At 49.2% G+C, this 5,927-nt stretch overlaps 1 long non-coding RNA gene across 1 annotated transcript; it reads left to right on the top strand.

Moving 5' to 3' along the window:
• Window positions 1-292: 292 nt before the first annotated feature.
• Window positions 293-5,029, top strand: LOC135290690 (uncharacterized). The gene is made up of 5 exons (XR_010353460.1): window positions 293-435; window positions 2,005-2,125; window positions 2,715-3,294; window positions 3,642-3,759; window positions 4,112-5,029. It is a non-coding gene; the product is annotated as an uncharacterized LOC135290690 (long non-coding RNA).
• Window positions 5,030-5,927: the final 898 nt, after the last annotated feature.

Below are 5,927 nucleotides of genomic sequence, written 5' to 3'. Positions count from 1 at the left end.
AGGTAGGAAACCTTGCTTTTCCAAAAGGTCAGGAAAAGTGACCGCTTAAGTATTTTTCCACGAGGCTCTGTCATTCTCGGTCAGAAATTGTCAAGCCTATTAGGAAGCGGCACCTCGAAGGCTGCCAAAAAATTCTCTGCCTGCTTTTCCTGCATGCTTCCTGTGATGGTTAATCCAAGGCAGCAGTAGAGATCTGTGTCCCAGAGCCACATTGTGGAGCCTGACCAACGTGTTTGGATTCTTGCAGCCACCCCGGGCACTTCTGCACCCAGCGCTCCAGCTGGCAGTGCTGCTTGTGCAGCATCGACGGCCTCCAGCTCAGGACACAACGCACCTGGGGCAGAGGGATGGCCACCAGCAGATCTCGGCCTTGCCATAGAGAAAATGATCCGGGAGATCAGGAGATCCCTGCCCGAAAGGTCTCCCTCTGCTCAGGTAACTCCATTGGATGGGTAGCAAAGGGGCTGGACTGTGAGCTTTTGATCATTGTTACATAGCTGAGAAGCAAAGGCTTCTTTAATTGAACTTACTTTGTTATTACTTAGTTATTTAATAGTTCTTGGTAAAGAAAGATTTGTAAAAGAAGAGGAAATGAAACAGTCTCCCCCCCCTTAGTGAGGATGAGCGTTGTGAGCCTGTGTTGGCCAAGTTTGAGTGCTCCTTTTCCTGGGAAGAATCCTTCCTACCGGGGCATTTGCGGTGATGGTTTGCAGGATTTTTGTTTGCTGGGAAGGAAGAGAAGAGTGTTTGGAGAATTGCCACTGAAGGCCAAGTGTCCCGTGCAGGGAGGGGCATGCCAGAGGTGCCTGTTCCAGCAGCAGATGTGGGCTGTGCCTCTTTTGGGTGGGAAGGCCAAGGCAAAGCAGGGCTGGGCTGCAGCTGCTGCTGCTGCTGTGTGAGCCCTGCCGGGCGTGTGGGCGCTCCCAGAGCCGTGTGTGGGGCTGGGCTGGAGCTGCAGCTCTCTGTCCTTGTGCAGATTATTCTACGTGTTGGCCAAAGAATGTCTCTCTGTCTGTTCATGTGCTGACCCAGTGCCTGCAGTACATTTATGATCAAGGCAGGGCAGACTCAAGGAGGGGAGTGGGATTTTTTGGATTTCCCACTATCATATTCTCAAGTGGGACGTCTTTTGTCTTCTGTAAACTCACACATAGCAGCTTTCAGAAGCATTTTATTCCATAACAAAAGGAAACATTGCAGGTTTGGAACCATCTTGAGAATCTTTAGGATTGTGATGGACGGGCTATTGCAGAAGAGATGAATGTTCTGGAACTGGTCCTAGTGAGAATATCTGTCTACCCAAAGGGCATTTGCAGGTGCTGCATTGTGGACATTGACTTCCTCAGTGGAATAGACACAGTATTTGATTGTCTGGCTTTTCCTTTCTTTTGGGCTGGTTTTTTTTCCTTCCATCCTGATTTACAGATTTTTGCCACTGGTCAGGAATGTGATCCTGGAAGGAGCCTAGGTGCATAAATGCTTGCCTGGATCCTACACATGGGGCAGCAGCAGAGGGCTCCGAAAAGCACCACGGTGTGATGGGTTGTCTGAGCAGTGTGTGGGGGTGTGAGAGTCCCAGCAGAAATGTGTGCCTTGCGTGTGGGTTTGCAGCACAGGGCAGGGCTGGGAGCGAGCTCTGCCCTTGCTGACAGCCGTGCTGGCAGCCAGGAGAGCCCCTGGCTTTCTGCTGGCTGATTTCTCACAGCTCCTGAGATAAGCCAGGGTCAGAGCGTGAGGGCACCTCCCCCACATCCCCTCACTTGGTGCCTTCTGGTTTTCCGTGTTCATGTTTTGTCTCAAAGATCATTTTGTAAGAGCTTCAGTTTCACCTTGGTCACCCAAATCCCGAGTTTAAAAGGCTTGTCATGTGAACCATGTAGGCAGTGTCCCCCCCGTGCTCCATGTCCTTTGGGAGTGGAGAATGAGAGTTCTTGTATCCCTGATGTGATTGCAGCCAAATAGTGAGTGATCTTTGGGTTCCTTTCTTTCTGTGTTTGTGCTCAGGATGATGTTAGTGTTGCCCCTGAGTCTTCAGGAGGGGAGCCTGTAGACAGAGCTGCAGCAGAGGAAATTTCATCTGACACGGAGAGCTGCAGGAACAGTTCCCCAGAGCCCGAAGAGCCTGGTAAGGACAGAGCCCCCCTTGGTTTAGAGAGGTGTAAGGTGGCTGCTCCGAGCCTGCCTCTGGCAGCAAGGGAGATGAGCAGAGTTGAGCTCCTGTCTGCAAGGCTGGTGCTTCCTGGTGCCTTTAGCTCAAATCCTGCACGGGCACAACCTCCCCGAGCCCTGCCCTCCACACTTCTCCAGAGGCTCTGACACTGAGTCCTCTGCTGTGGCAAGGGAGCAGGGAATAAAGCTGGCCTTGTGGAGTTGTGTCACCAAGCTGGGTGTCCCAGTTTGGTTCATGACTCAGCTCCCAGCAGCCTTCAGCTTCAGCCATTTCAGTGGGGACTGAGGTCTCTCTGTCACTGAGACTGTCTGTGTTTCAAGCTCAAGACTTTGCTGAGGCTTTATCAGGATACTTAAATACTTTACACAGTTCAGTTTTGAAACCCTTGGAAGAATCCCTGTTCTTTAAAGAGCAGGCTTCAAATTGCCAAGTGAGAGTTTGCCTTTCAGGCCATCTTTGACAGTGCCTGCTAGAAGGACAATTGGTGCTCAAGGAACACGTGCACAAGGGCCAATATTGACTCAGTGTTCCCTTTGCTTCCCAGATCCCATGTGATCGACCTCTCCAGGAGGGCTGGCCTGTGTAGCAGGAAGAGACAGAGGGAGAGCCTGGAACATCGGGCAAGTTGACTTCCTCTGTCTCTAGTTATATTTATAGATGTATATAGTTATCTTTGTTTATCTAGGTAGTTGTATTTATAGATTTATGTAATTATATTTATGTATCTACACAGATAGAGATCTGCACAGTTAATTTCTTTTTCATTTTAGATGTTTATCGTTATAGCTTTAGATGTGTTTTTGTAGGTGTGCACGTTTTCATTTATACGTGTGTATAATTACATGTACATATATATATTTCTAAATGCATATTTCTATTTTATATGGGGTTTTAGCTACATAGATTGATATGTGTGTGAGCCTCTTTTTAAGCTCTTACCCTGGTCTGCTTCCTCGCTCACCTCTGGCTTTTCCCCCTGTGCCCCCTGTGTCCCCTCTCCCTGGGCTGGGTCCGAGCTGGCGGCCGGGCCGGGCGCAGCAGCAGTTCCTGCCCCGGATGTCCCTGGAGTGCTGGGAGCTGCCGGTGGCCCCAGGCACTGTCCCCTGAGGAGCTGCTGAAGGACGGTGAGACTGAGGGGGCTGAGAGGGCGGTGGTGCTGAAGGGACGGTGACCCTGAGCTGCTGTTGGGGCTGAGGGCTGTGGGGCAGCCCAGGGCCATGGTGGCACTGAGGTGACAGGCAAGTGGCACAGGCTGAGGGGGTGGCGGGTCTAAGGGGACGGGATGGGTCAGAAGGGACTGAGGGAGGTGAGAGGACTGTGAGGGGCTGGAGAAGCTGAAGAGGGCTGGGGGTTTGGCGAGAGCATGGCGGGGCTGAGGGGATGGAAGGGCCAGCAGGGAGCACAGAGGGCTCCGGGACTGCAGCTCTGCCAGGCCTTGGAACCAATTCCAGAACCTCCACTTTTGCCACAGCTGCAATGAAGACCACGAGGACCGCCGGAGACTGCAGGGAGCCAGCAGGGAGAAGCCGAGGGCCAGCAGCAGGAGCAGTGAGTGGGGCCCTGCTGCTGCCAGCCTGGAGAGGGCTTGGGTGAGGCCCCAGGGCCGGGGAGGCAGGGTGGGGCTGAGGCTGGCGTGGGCTGTGGCCGTGGGCCCTGCCCGTGCTGGGGCTGCTCAGCGCAGCTGCCCCGGCTGGCACAGGGGCTGTCCTTGGGCAAGGCAGCTGTGCCGGCAGGGCCCGGGAGCTGTGCCGGCTCTGCCGGGCTGCCGGGGCTGCGGGACGGTCCCGCCGCGGCTGCGCTCACCACAGCCCGGCCCGCTCGGCTGCTTTCTCTTTCTGACCCTCCTGGGGAGGCTCTGACATTTCCTCTTCCCTGATGGAAGTGCAGCTGCTGCCAAGGGAAACGTGCCCCTACTGACTGAGTGTTCCCTTTGCTTCCCAGATGTCCCATCTGCTGTCCCTGTCCAGGAGAGCTGCTCTGCCTGGAGGAGGAGACCGAGGGAGCGGCTTCAAAGATGGGGCAGCTGAGATTCCTCTGCTTCGAGTTCCATTTAAAGAGTCTGGACTTGCACATAGAGAGGGATATGTACATATGTAGGCTTCTATTTGTATGGGAATATTCCTATATGTATGTTATTATATTTATGTTTTTATGGATGTATTACATGTATATGTATGCATATATTTACATATATGTTTATAATTACATCTATGTGTACATGTATGTGTCTCAGTATACATGTATGTTGTTGTATCTGTTTAATTTCCTAGGTTTACAGCTGTGTAGGTATCTATTTGTGTTTATGCAGTTATAGGTATATGTATCTTTAAATGTTGTATTGGAATTTGTATTGGTCGATATGTCTGTTTTTATATTTTTAATGTATATTGATCTATTTCTTTCTATTTAATGATATTTACATATGTGTCTAGATGTATAGCAGTATGTTTGTATTGATACAGTTGTGTGTATGTTTGGATTGATGATATTTTTATACTTATAGATAAGTTTGTTTTATATATCTACTGATATATATATATTGTATGTAATATGTAATGTTTATATTTACATCTGTAGATTTTTATACTTTTATATGTATTTATATAGATGTTATATATCTGTGTATTTAATTGCATTTCAACATGTATGAAGTGATGTAGTTGTATAATTCTATCTATTGTATTCTTAGTGTAGGGCTGTTTAGAGAGCAAATGCACATTTTAGTATTTCTGTATGGGCTGTCTGTATTGCTTGTAGTAATATGTAATAAATTAAGTTAAGTCCTTAAACACCTAATTAATCTTTGTGTATAGTGAGTTGTTGCAGAGAGTGGCAATAAATAAGTGTTTCTTATCTGAAGCTGATATTGTATATTTTTACACAGACTGGTTGTAATAATCTCATAAATTCCTGGTTTTTACCTAAATTTAGATTTGTATACTTCTGTGTTTTCAGCACAGGTGTAGCAATTTGTAAGAAATGACATTTTTCCACTGAAACTTATTTTCATGTATTTGTCCATCAGCAGTGCAGCTGTAGCAATCTGCAAGAAATTCCATTTGTCAGCTGCGATGGGGGTTTTGTGATTTGTGCTACCCCAAGCCATGAGCAGATGGAAATGCTGCAGGATTTGGGCCATGGAAATCTCCGGCCATGGCCAGCACATGCCCCACCTGCACTCAGGCTGGGCACGGGAAGCGCAGATTGGGGATGGCAGCAGAGCCACACGTTGGCTCAGCACTGGCTGCCAAGGCCTGCTGAGAAAACTCCGGGACTCCACTGGGAGCAGAACTCCTGCTCTGTGGATATGCAGATAATTCAGTCCATGTTTGGTTCTTTACAGACAGACACACACAGAGAGCTGTAGGCAGCGCTCAGTAACCCGTGACATACTCGATTGTGGGAACTGAAATGGATATTTCTCTGTTTAGAGATAGGGGCAGCAGAGTGGTGCCATTCTGCAGCCATCTTGTATCAGGCAGTGGTCGCTCTGTCTAAGCAGTGCAGTTGCAGCAGTCTGTAATGAATTTCCCTTTTCAACTGACATTGGCTTTGGGGCACTTCTCGTTTCCGTGATGAGCGACCACATCAATGTTTGTCCCTATTTCTTCACTGATCCTGAAGCTTTGACGAGTGTGTGACAGGCCGTGGCACCCAATTCCTCACAGGTGTGTCCAGCTGTGGGTAAGAGACCTGTCTTGTCTGTAAAACATCCGTCTGAGGGTATTTGTCTGAGAGTTGTGGTCCATCTCCAGAA

The sequence above is a fragment of the Passer domesticus genome, chromosome Z (assembly GCF_036417665.1).
Source record: "Passer domesticus isolate bPasDom1 chromosome Z, bPasDom1.hap1, whole genome shotgun sequence".
NCBI classification, from domain to species: domain Eukaryota; kingdom Metazoa; phylum Chordata; class Aves; order Passeriformes; family Passeridae; genus Passer; species Passer domesticus.
This window is presented reverse-complemented; position numbering and strand designations above follow the sequence as displayed.